This window comes from Vigna unguiculata, chromosome 4 (assembly GCF_037176805.1).
Source record: "Vigna unguiculata cultivar grain cowpea cultivar isolate G323 ecotype 2 chromosome 4, ASM3717680v1, whole genome shotgun sequence".
Lineage (NCBI taxonomy): Eukaryota > Viridiplantae > Streptophyta > Magnoliopsida > Fabales > Fabaceae > Vigna > Vigna unguiculata.
Genome location: NC_140795.1, coordinates 49,604,007 through 49,617,000, shown reverse-complemented (window position 1 = coordinate 49,617,000; position 12,994 = coordinate 49,604,007). Strand labels below are relative to the sequence as shown.

Here is a 12,994-nt window from a genome sequence, read left to right as displayed (position 1 = left end):
AAAATAGAAGTCAATTCACAACCAAACTTCAAGAATAAGTTTCTTTGATGAAAGGAGAGAAATATGTCTGAAGATCCGCTAGGTATAAGAAGTGAAACAGGGGATCATTTGTTTCTTGAACAGTTCTGAAAAAAAAATTTCTATCGGATTTTGGAGTCATAGCAGATTTTATGATTGATGACTTGGAAGATTTTTAAGAATAGATAAGGAATAACCACATCGTGTTCATGGATTTGCCCTAGATATCAATAGACCCATAAATGATTTTTTATTCGAAACCGATTAGAAAACAAGGGAAAGTATACTTATATATTCTATATATATATAGAGAGAGAAATGAATAGAGATAAATGATCAAGGTCCGTCCCATCTCTGAAAATGCTCTATGAGGTGTTGGGAAATGGTTGAAGTAGTTGAATAGGAGGATCGCTATGACTATAGCTCTTGGTAAATTTACCAAAGATGAAAATGATTTATTTGATATTATGGATGACTGGTTGCGGAGGGACCGTTTCGTTTTTGTGGGTTGGTCCGGTCTATTACTCTTTCCTTGCGCCTATTTCGCCTTGGGGGGTTGGTTTACAGGTACGACCTTTGTAACTTCATGGTATACTCACGGCTTGGCAAGTTCTTATTTAGAAGGCTGCAACTTCTTAACCGCTGCAGTTTCCACTCCCGCTAATAGTTTAGCACACTCTTTGTTGTTACTGTGGGGTCCTGAAGCACAGGGAGATTTTACCCGTTGGTGTCAGTTAGGCGGTCTGTGGACTTTTGTTGCTCTCCACGGTGCTTTCGGATTAATAGGTTTCATGTTACGTCAATTTGAACTTGCTCGATCTGTTCAATTGCGACCTTATAATGCAATCGCATTCTCAGGTCCAATTGCTGTTTTTGTTTCTGTATTCCTTATTTATCCACTGGGTCAGTCTGGTTGGTTCTTTGCTCCAAGTTTTGGTGTAGCAGCTATATTTCGATTCATCCTCTTTTTCCAAGGATTTCATAATTGGACATTAAACCCATTTCATATGATGGGAGTTGCTGGTGTATTGGGCGCTGCACTACTATGCGCTATTCATGGTGCAACCGTAGAAAATACTTTATTTGAAGATGGTGATGGCGCAAATACATTCCGTGCTTTTAACCCAACCCAAGCTGAAGAAACTTATTCAATGGTTACTGCTAATCGCTTTTGGTCCCAAATCTTTGGGGTTGCTTTTTCCAATAAACGTTGGTTACATTTCTTTATGTTATTTGTACCAGTAACTGGTTTATGGATGAGTGCTCTTGGGGTAGTCGGTTTGGCCCTGAACCTACGTGCTTATGACTTCGTTTCTCAAGAAATCCGCGCAGCGGAAGATCCTGAATTTGAGACTTTCTACACAAAAAATATTCTCTTAAACGAAGGTATTCGTGCGTGGATGGCAGCTCAAGATCAGCCTCATGAAAACCTTATATTCCCTGAGGAGGTTCTACCACGTGGAAACGCTCTTTAATGGAACTTTAGCTTTAACTGGTCGTGACCAGGAAACTACCGGTTTCGCTTGGTGGGCCGGGAATGCCCGACTTATCAATTTATCTGGTAAACTATTAGGGGCCCATGTAGCCCATGCTGGATTAATAGTATTCTGGGCCGGAGCAATGAACCTTTTTGAAGTGGCTCATTTCGTACCCGAGAAGCCCATGTATGAACAAGGTTTAATTTTGCTTCCCCACCTAGCTACTCTAGGTTGGGGAGTAGGTCCTGGGGGGGAAGTTATAGACACTTTTCCATACTTTGTGTCTGGAGTACTTCACTTAATTTCCTCTGCAGTATTGGGCTTTGGCGGTATTTATCATGCACTTCTGGGACCTGAGACTCTTGAAGAATCTTTTCCGTTCTTCGGTTATGTATGGAAAGATAGAAATAAAATGACTACAATTTTGGGTATTCACTTAATCTTGTTAGGTATAGGTGCTTTTCTTCTAGTATTCAAGGCTCTTTATTTTGGAGGTATATATGATACATGGGCTCCGGGGGGGGGAGATGTAAGAAAAATAACCAATTTGACCCTTAGTCCAAGTATTCTATTTGGATATTTATTAAAATCGCCTTTTGGGGGCGAAGGGTGGATTGTTAGTGTGGACGATTTGGAAGATATTATTGGAGGGCATGTATGGTTGGGTTCCATTTGTATACTTGGTGGAATCTGGCATATCTTAACCAAACCCTTTGCATGGGCTCGGCGTGCACTTGTATGGTCTGGAGAAGCTTACTTATCTTATAGTTTAGGTGCTTTATCTGTTTTTGGTTTTATTGCTTGTTGCTTTGTCTGGTTTAATAATACCGCTTATCCTAGTGAGTTTTATGGGCCCACTGGTCCAGAAGCTTCTCAAGCTCAAGCATTTACTTTTCTAGTTAGAGACCAACGTCTTGGGGCTAATGTAGGATCTGCTCAAGGACCTACAGGTTTAGGTAAATATCTAATGCGTTCCCCGACTGGAGAAGTTATTTTTGGCGGAGAAACTATGCGTTTTTGGGATTTGCGTGCTCCTTGGTTAGAACCTCTAAGGGGTCCTAATGGTTTAGACTTGAGTAGACTGAAAAAAGATATACAGCCTTGGCAAGAACGTCGTTCTGCGGAATATATGACTCATGCTCCTTTAGGTTCATTAAATTCCGTGGGTGGCGTAGCTACAGAGATTAATGCAGTCAATTATGTTTCTCCTAGAAGTTGGTTAGCTACTTCTCATTTTGTTCTAGGATTCTTTCTATTTGTAGGCCATTTATGGCACGCGGGAAGAGCTCGCGCAGCTGCCGCAGGATTTGAAAAAGGAATTGATCGCGATTTTGAACCTGTTCTTTCCATGACTCCTCTTAATTGAGACGTGAGATCCAATGAAGTAGAAATCCCTTTTTTTTACTATAAATATTTGGTTGAGTAGAGCGAGTCGTAAAGAAGAATTTATTTTCCTATTTTCTTAGTTTCTATCGAATCTTTTTTTCGGGATGTTGAGGATATATAGCCCAGTCCGAAAAAAAGATTCGATAGAAACTAAGAAAATAAACAAATCTATTCATCGAGAAAAAGGAGAGAGAGGGATTCGAACCCTCGATAATTCTTTGTTTCAAACTATACCGGTTTTCAAGACCGGGGCTATCAACCACTCAGCCATCTCTCCAAAAGCTAATATATATATTTTTTTATCTTTATTCCACTGAGTAGACCATGAGTATTTGAATTGATACCCTTTTATCGACCCATAGGAAAGATATTCAATGTGAATTTATTGGTTTAGTTTTCTATCGGTATGTATATAGGTACAAAATCCAGCATGCCTTTTTGTGAAGTAAAAAAACTATCCTCGATCCAAGCCTCAAAAGGGTTGATAATAAACAAAATCAATGAATTCATGATAAAACCCTTCTGCGTTTTTCCATTTACAAATTTTTTTTTCAATGAATATTAAGAAAGGCATCCAGGGGTTGAGGGATCAAATGGTAAAGTTCTTTTGTTGGTAAATTGGAGGATTAGAAACATGACTATTGCTTTCCAATTAGCTGTTTTTGCATTAATTGCTATTTCATTTATTTTATTGATTAGTGTACCTGTTGTATTTGCTTCTCCTGAAGGTTGGTCAAATAACAAAAATGTTCTATTTTCCGGTACATCATTATGGATTGGATTAGTGTTTCTAGTGGGTATTCTTAATTCTCTCATTTCTTGAAGTTCTTTTTATTCTAGATTAAAAATGAAATGACCCCTCCCTCAGAATTCTTTCGGATTGTCAGCCATAAAGGGAATAGATCAGTTCCTAAAAAAAAAAAAGAAAACTATAACACATTACATTCTAAGGGGGAGTAAACTTCTTCTATTGGAAAAATCTTATATCTTATACTTATATGGTGGTACATTGTGAAACTAAAAGAAATAAAATAGAAAAAATGAACTATAAAAATTTGAATTTCATTTGAATATTCTATTCATATTAATATGATATGAATAGAATATTCAAATGAAATACTATAAATCTATTTATACGTCGTCTAGTATTTAATAATATAGAATATCTATCTGTATCTCTATATAGATAAATATAATTTTTTATTAATAGGAACTTACTTTTTTAAGAAAAAAGTAAATCAAAATATTCGATAGAATGATAATTTCAATTCAATTATATAGATATATAGAAAAAAACCATATATAATAATATAAATGTAATAATAGAAATGGGAATTCTTGATAAAAATGAATAGTAATAGAAAATATTTTATTTGGGAGACAATATCTATTATCTAAATTTCTTTTTCATTATCCCTATATCCCTATATAGAATATCAGGCCCATCTCTGTATAAATAGAATCGCATATCAAGTACAATGAAAACGCGGATATAGTCGAATGGTAAAATTTCTCTTTGCCAAGGAGAAGACGCGGGTTCGATTCCCGCTATCCGCCCTATGTATTTAATAGTCATAGTATGAAAAATGCCATAGAATTTACTGCGTATAATGCCCTTCTTCTTGAAACCTTGTTTTTTTATCAAATTCAAAAAGTTGCGGAGACGGGATTTGAACCCGTAACCTCAAGGTTATGAGCCTTGCGAGCTACCAAGTTGCTCTACTCCGCGATAAAGAAAAGAATTGATAACTAATGAACAAAAACAAAGATGGAATGCGTCCCTTTACCATATCTATATAAATAGAATAAACCATTTATACATAACGGTAAAGGGACCCTCCTATGATCGCTGATAATAAAATGAAAAAAATGAAGATAATTGGAAATCCTTACCAACTGGATCTTGTTGCACCCGGCAAGAAACATGCATGAACCATTTCCCGAAGTATGTGTCCAGATAATCCAAAGTCTCGATAATTAGCTCTCGGTCTTCCGGTCGAAAAACAACGTCGATGAAGACGTATAGGTGCACTATTACGCGGTAGTGATTCTAATTTTCCATGAATTTCCCATTTCTCACTTAACGACGGAACTTTGCTTATTTCTTTTTTTGAGGATCGGCGAATCAAATGATATTTCTGTTCCAATTTTTGTCTCTTCTTTTCCCTCTGAATAACACTTTTCCTTGCCATAATGGTTAATTTGCTATTAGCATCAATGATAGAAGTCGGATCCTAGATGTATAAGTGGCTTCTCTTCCCTATAGAAGGAAATGAGATTCTTGCCAGATATATATAATAAAGAATTCAATTAACCGAATTTGCCCGATGTAGAGGCAATTAAGAAGGCTGCATAAGTAAATATATAACCTACGGAAAAGTGGGCTAGTCCAACCAATCTTGCTTGCACAATGGAAAGAGCCACTGGTTTATCTCTCCATCGAATCAAATTAGCCAAAGGTGTACGTTCATGAGCCCATGCCAAAGTTTCAATCAATTCCTGCCAATATCCGCGCCAAGAAATTAAGAACATAAATCCAGTAGCCCAAACAAGATGTCCAAACAAGAACATCCATGCCCAGACTGATAAACTATTCATACCAAAAGGGTTATATCCATTGATAAGTTGTGAAGAGTTCAACCATAGATAATCTCTTAACCATCCCATCAAATAGGTAGAAGATTCATTAAACTGTGAAATATTACCCTGCCATAGTGTAATGTGTTTCCAATGCCAATAAAAAGTAACCCATCCAATGGTATTTAACATCCAGAAAACTGCCAAATAAAATGCGTCCCAAGCGGAAATATCACAAGTTCCGCCTCGTCCCGGGCCATCACAAGGAAAACTATAACCAAAATCTTTTTTATCAGGCATTAACTTAGAACCACGCGCATCCAAAGCACCTTTTACTAAAATCAAAGTAGTTGTATGTAAACCAAGAGCAATAGCATGATGAACCAAGAAGTCTCCAGGCCCTATTGTTAAGAATAGAGAATTACTATTCTCATTTACAGCGTTTAACCAACCAGGCAACCATATGCTTCGTCCCGCATTGAACGCCGGACTGTTCGTTGAAGATAAAAGTATATCGAACCCATAGGAAGTTTTACCATGAGCAGATTGTATCCATTGGGCAAATATAGGTTCAATCAAAATTTGTTTCTCCGGAGTACCAAAAGCAAGCATGACATCGTTATGGACATAAAGTCCCAGAGTATGGAACCCCAGAAAGAGGCTAGCCCAACTTAAGTGGGATATGATAGCTTCTTTATGGTCTAACATTCTTGCCAAGACATTATCTTGATTCTGCTCTGGATTATAATCTCTAATAAAAAAGATAGCTCCATGAGCAAAAGCCCCTGTCATAATGAAGCCTGCTATATATTGATGATGAGTATATAAGGCAGCTTGAGTAGTAAAGTCTTGCGCTATAAACGCATAAGCAGGTAAAGAGTACATGTGTTGTGCTACCAAGGAAGTAATAACCCCTAAAGAGGCTAGAGCAAGACCTAATTGAAAATGAATTGAATTATTGATTGTATCATAAAGACCCTTATGCCCACGCCCCAATCTACCCCCCGGAGGAGTATGTGCTTCTAAAAGATCTTTAATACTGTGACCAATCCCGAAATTAGTTCTATACATATGGCCAGCAACTAGAAAAATAAACGCAATAGCCAAATGATGGTGTGCAATATCAGTTAACCATAAACTTTGAGTTTGCGGATGAAATCCTCCGAGAAGTGTTAGAATAGCAGTTCCTGCTCCTTGAGGGGTACCAAATATATGATTATTGGAATCTGGGTTTTGAGCATAAAGATTCCACTGACCTGTAAAAAATGGACCTAATCCCTCGGGGTGCGGCAAGATATCTAATAAATTGTTCCATCGAACGGATTCCCCCCTGGACCCCGGAATAGCAACATGAACTAAATGCCCTGTCCAAGCCAAGGAACTTACTCCGAATAGTCCTGACAAATGATGATTGAGGCGGGATTCGGCATTTTTAAACCACGAAACACTCGGTTTCCATTTTGGTTGTAGGTGTAACCAACCTGCTATTAAAGATATAATAGAAAGTATTAATAGAAAAATAGCTCCAGTATAAAGATCCCCATTAGTACGTAAACCGATTGTATACCACCACTGATAAACACCAGAATAGGCTATATTAACAGGACCTAGAGCACCCCCTCGAGTAAAAGCTTCTACAGCTGGTTGACCAAAATGAGGATCCCAAATTGCATGAGCAATAGGTCTTACATGTAAAGGATCCTGTACCCATGTCTCAAAATTACCTTGCCAAGCTACATGAAAGAGATTCCCGGAAGTCCACAGAAAAATGATTGCTAATTGCCCGAAATGAGAAGCAAAAATATTCTGATAAAGACGTTCCTCAGTAATATCATCATGACTTTCGAAGTCATGTGCGGTAGCAATACCAAACCAAATACGACGAGTAGTGGGGTCTTGAGCTAAGCCTTGACTAAAGCTTGGAAATCTTAATGCCATAATGATTTTCAAATCCTCCTAGCTATTATCCTACTGCAATAATTCTTGCTAAGAAGAATGCCCATGTTGTGGCAATTCCACCTAGAAGGTAATGTGTTACTCCTACAGCACGTCCTTGTACAATGCTCAAGGCTCTGGGCTGAGTAGCAGGAGCAACTTTTAATTTATTATGAGCCCAAACAATGGATTCAATAAGTTCTTGCCAATAACCACGCCCGCTGAATAGAAACATTAAACTAAAAGCCCATACAAAATGTGCACCCAAGAAAAAAAGACCATATGCAGATAATGAAGAACCATAAGACTGAATTACCTGGGATGCCTGCGCCCATAAGAAATCACGAAGCCACCCATTAATGGTAATGGAACTCTGCGCAAAATTTCCTCCTGTGATATGAGTTACTATCCCTTGATCACTTATACTACCCCAAACATCTGACTGCATTTTCCAACTAAAATGGAATATAACTACGGAAATTGAATTGTACATCCAAAATAGTCCTAAGAAGACATGATCCCAAGCGGATACTTGGCATGTCCCCCCTCTTCCAGGTCCATCACAAGGGAAACGAAAACCTAGATTTGCTTTATCCGGTATCAATCGTGAACTACGAGCAAATAGAACACCCTTTAAGAGTATCAATACTGTTACATGAATTGTAAATGCATGAATATGATGGACCAAAAAATCCGCAGTTCCTAAAGGAATAGGTAACAAAGCAACTTTACCGCCCACTGCTACTAAATTTTCACCTCCCCAAGTCAAACTGGTACTTGTTGCTGCACCTGGGGCTGTTGTGCCAGGTGCTAAAGCGTGGGTATTTTGTATCCATTGAGCAAAGATCGGCTGTAATTGTATAGCAGTATCTGAAAACATATCTTGAGGGCGCCCTAATGCGCTCATGGTATCATTATGAATATACAAACCAAAACTGTGAAAACCTAAAAAGATACATACCCAGTTAAGATATGATATGATTGAATCACGATGTCTAAGGACACGATCTAATAGATCGTTGTATCGAATAGTCGGATCATAATCTCTTACCATAAAAATCGCTGCATGCGCAGCAGCACCGACTATGAGAAATCCACCAATCCACATGTGATGTGTAAACAATGACAGTTGTGTACCATAGTCAGTAGCTAGGTATGGATAAGGAGGCATAGAATACATATGGTGAGCTACAACAATGGTCAAAGAGCCTAACATAGCTAGATTAATAGATAATTGAGCATGCCATGACGTTGTTAGAATCTCATATATACCTTTATGACCCTGGCCTGTAAATGGACCTTTATGTGCCTCTAAAATGTCTTTTATATTGTGACCAATACCCCAGTTGGTCCTATACATGTGACCCGCTATCAAGAAAAGAATTGCAATAGCTAAATGATGGTGTATAATATCGGTCAGCCATAAACCTCCAGTTACTGGATCTAATCCTCCACGAAAAGTAAGAAATTCTCCGTATTTTGACCAATTCAAGGTAAAAAATGGGGTTGCTCCCTCGGAAAAACTCGGATAAAGTTGAGCCAAAAGATCCCGATTTAGGATAAATTCATGAGGAAGTGGTATCTCTTTGGGATCTACTGCAGCATTTAGAAATTGGTTAATCGGTAAAGATACATGTATTTGATGTCCTGCCCAAGAAAGAGACCCCAACCCTAGGAGCCCTGTCAAATGGTGATTCAACATAGATTCTACATCTTGGAACCAAGCCAATTTTGGAGCAGCTTTGTGATAATGAAACCAACCAGCAAAAAGCATTAAGGCTGCAAAGACCAATGCACCAATTGCAGTACAATAGAGTTGTAATTCATTAGTTATTCCAGATGCTCTCCAAATCTGAAAAAAACCAGAGGTTATTTGTATTCCTCGGAACCCCCCCCCTACATCACCATTCAATATTTCTTGACCCACTATTGGCCAAACCACCTGAGCACTAGGCCTAATGTGAGTAGGATCACTTAACCATGCCTCATAATTGGAAAAACGAGCACCATGAAAATACATGCCACTCAGCCAAAGAAAGATGATAGAGAGTTGGCCAAAATGCGCACTAAAAACTTTTCGGGAAATCTCCTCTAAATCATTAGTATGGCTATCAAAATCATGAGCGTCAACATGTAGGTTCCAGATCCAAGTAGTAGTATCTGGTCCCTTAGCTATTGTTCTTGAGAAATGACCAGGTTTTGCCCATTCCTCAAAAGAAGTTTTTATAGGATCCCTATCTACCAAAATTTTAACTTCTGGTTCCGGTGAACGAATAATCATTGAGTCCTCCTCTTTCCAGACAACACATACAAAGAGACCTGCCAACATAAAACAGAATTAGTGAACTTATTAGAGATGTTTCTATTGAGTTTTGTTCTCTCCTATCTCTCATGTATTGGATATCTTAGTAAATTTCATTTCTTTAGTTTTTCACTAGAACAATTATGATCTCGAAGTCAATTCGGGGCAAGTGTTCGAATCTATTATGACATAAGAGTGAGGCGCTCAACGGACCTATTTTAATCTTCTAAGACCTTTTTGGGAACTCTGAATGGAAGTTCAATAATTTTTCGTGCAGCCTAATCAAATGTATTCAGATTTTATTCTAATTCTATTCCTTAGATTTTATTTTTTTTTTTAGATAAAGTATAAGTATGTACTCTATTTCAAATTGAGCAGGCATTAGCATTCATTATTAGGCAATATACCTATATTTTATTTCTTTTTTTGAAGGTCTCTTTTCTTAATTTGATTGAATATTAGTTTAAATAACAGAAAAAAGGAGAAAATTATCTACTGTATCCACATCTCGTTTATTTCTATGAAATACTAGACAAAATCGAACAAAATTAGAAGGGATATATTTAAATTATGTGATTGGTCGTTCCTATAGAAATGATTTTTGAATTTGATAGGGACAAGAAACAAGAATTTATAACAATATATATTTATCTATCTATATCTTTATATAGATAGATAAATATATAAGAAAAAAAAGAAACAGAGTGTTCTTATTCAAAACGCCCTGTGATCTTCAACCAATTCTGTGCTGCAATATAATTACCGGGGGTGAGAGCTATAGCTTGTTTCCAATATTCAGCGGCTTGATTAAACCAAGACTCCGCAACTTCTGAGTCTCCCTGCCGAATGGCCTGTTCTCCTCGGTCGAAATAGGTGAGTCAATTCCTTTCCTTAGAACCGTACTTGAGAATTTCCTGACTCATACGGCTCAGTAGTCAATTCTTTTTTTGTTCTATTATCTTGAAGTTAACTAAAAGAAAAAAAGAAATTATTAATATGAGTTTCAAACTTTCATTTTTACTAATAAATAAAGAATTTCAAAGAATTTCATCTTTTTTTTTAGTTTTATCTTTTCTCCTACCTTCAGAAAAGGGAATAAAGCATTGGCATTAACGCCCTAATTCTAATTTTCTGAAAGGTAACTATCTCGATTTTATATATCATATACAAAAATATATGATAGATTCATTTCTATAGAATCTTGGTAAAAGTTTTTTCTTTCTTATCTTATAAGTTCTTATAAGTAAAGAGAAAATACTTTCTATCTTTGGGATTTGATACTACACCGCTGCTCAAAATACCAGGGGATCCTTTTTATTACATAAGTGGATTCCTGACTTCTTTATTTATCATGAGATAAGGAAGCAGTTTTTATTATATCGATTGAAAACCGTGTTAATTGATCCTTACGATGCTTCCTTTATCAATTAGATCTTTTATCCATAGAAAAAGAGGGTATCTAGACATATCGATTTCTTCATATTTTTACTTCTATGAAGTTTCTTTGCTACAGCTGATAAAAATCGTTGTTTTGAACGATATATATATGTAGAAAGCCTTTCTTATTTATAATTATTTATATTTCTATATTTCTTATATTAAAATTTGTGGATTTGCTTGTTCTTTTCTTTTTTCTTTCTATAGTGGAGATAGTCGCACGTAATGACAGATCACGGCCATATTATTAAAAGCTTGGGGTAAAAATGGGTTTCGTTCGAGCGCCCGAAAATAATATTCCAAAGCTTTAGTATGTTCTCCGTTACTTGTGTGAATAAGGCCTATGTTATAAAGTATATAACTTCGATCATAGGGATCAATTTCCAGTCGCATAGCCTCATAATAATTCTGTAAAGCTTCTGCATAATTTCCTTCAGATTGAGCTGACATCCGTTACGGTCGTCATTCGGTTCAAAGAATCTCCGCTCCAGAACTGTACGTGAGATTTTCATCTCATACGGCTCCCCCCTTATGTGTGTAATGAGAAAAATCCATCAAATCAAAAAATATTCCAGTATTCTCATTCTCAACTGAACAGAGCTAGTGTTTTTACAATAAATCTCTAGCCAACCTTCCTGTCAAAAATTATTTCTTAACATTAAGTATGTAGGTACTTGATAAAAAAAAATAAGAACTTCAACAATTTCTTTGTCCTCTACGCTGCTTAATTTCCTGGAATTAGTCACCTCAATAATCTTCGATGGTTCTATGGGTATCCAAAATATGAACGAGATGGATATTTATTGTCCCAACCATTCCTGTTAGTCCCAATCTCGATAAGCCATGGATATAGATAGATACAAAGTTTTCGTGTCCTTGATTCCCAAGCGTAGTGCTTCTTTCCCAATGTTGCCTATCAGTACTAGTAATTTGGGGTTGACCTAACCCCATAAGTATAGGTATAACCTTTCGCTTAATACTAGAAACCTAAAATTCAAGCATATAAGGCTTCATTAATCGAGGATACACGACAGAAGGAATTAATCCTTTTATTTACAAATTTCACCTTCAACACGCGTGGGGTTTTTCCATTCCATTTTTTTTTGACCGAAATCGGTCAAAAAAAATGGAATCAAATCACACCATCTCTGTAATAAGTGAATGCCCTTTTTTCTCCTGAAGTTGTCGGAATTATTCGTAATAAGATATTGGCTACAATTGAAAAGGTCTTATCTATAAAATTTTCATTTATCCGAGATCTAGGCATAGGTAGAAATCCATTCTATAATTTAATTAATCATGGTGTGAGAAATCAATCCCACAAATAAAGGAATTGTATAATTATAATACAGTGCGAAATAACGTAAAAATGAACTCATCAATCAAATTTGTTTATCCTAAGACCTTGTAGGAGGTTTTTTTTTAATTTTACTTTGTATTTTTATAGTTTGAATAGGTTTTATGCATTTATGAAAAATAGGATTGATTCACTATTCAACATTCAACCGGTTTCTGGGCATCATTATATAGGAGAGATGGCCGAGTGGTTCAAGGCGTAGCATTGGAACTGCTATGTAGGCTTTTTGTTTACCGGGGGTTCGAATCCCTCTCTTTCCGAATCTTTACCAAATTCATCAATATTACTCATCCCAATGCATACCATTATTTCATATTTCAAATTTGTTTGTTGATATGGACAACTTTATATTCCTCATTTTTCGGTAATACAAAAAATAGTGGATAACGGGTGGGCAAGGAATAAAAATTTTCGCATATCCATGTCTATGATATATGAATAGCAGAAAATCCTTGTAAAAAAAACTCTTGTTATTTTAGTTAAGTTTAAGTTTGACGAGAATAA

At 36.6% G+C, this 12,994-nt stretch overlaps 1 non-coding gene across 1 annotated transcript; it reads left to right on the top strand.

The window, feature by feature from the left end:
- The first annotated feature begins 12,662 nt into the window (after positions 1-12,662).
- TRNAS-GGA (transfer RNA serine (anticodon GGA)) lies at positions 12,663-12,750 on the top strand. Its single transcript has one exon. It is a non-coding gene; the product is annotated as a tRNA-Ser (tRNA).
- Positions 12,751-12,994: the final 244 nt, after the last annotated feature.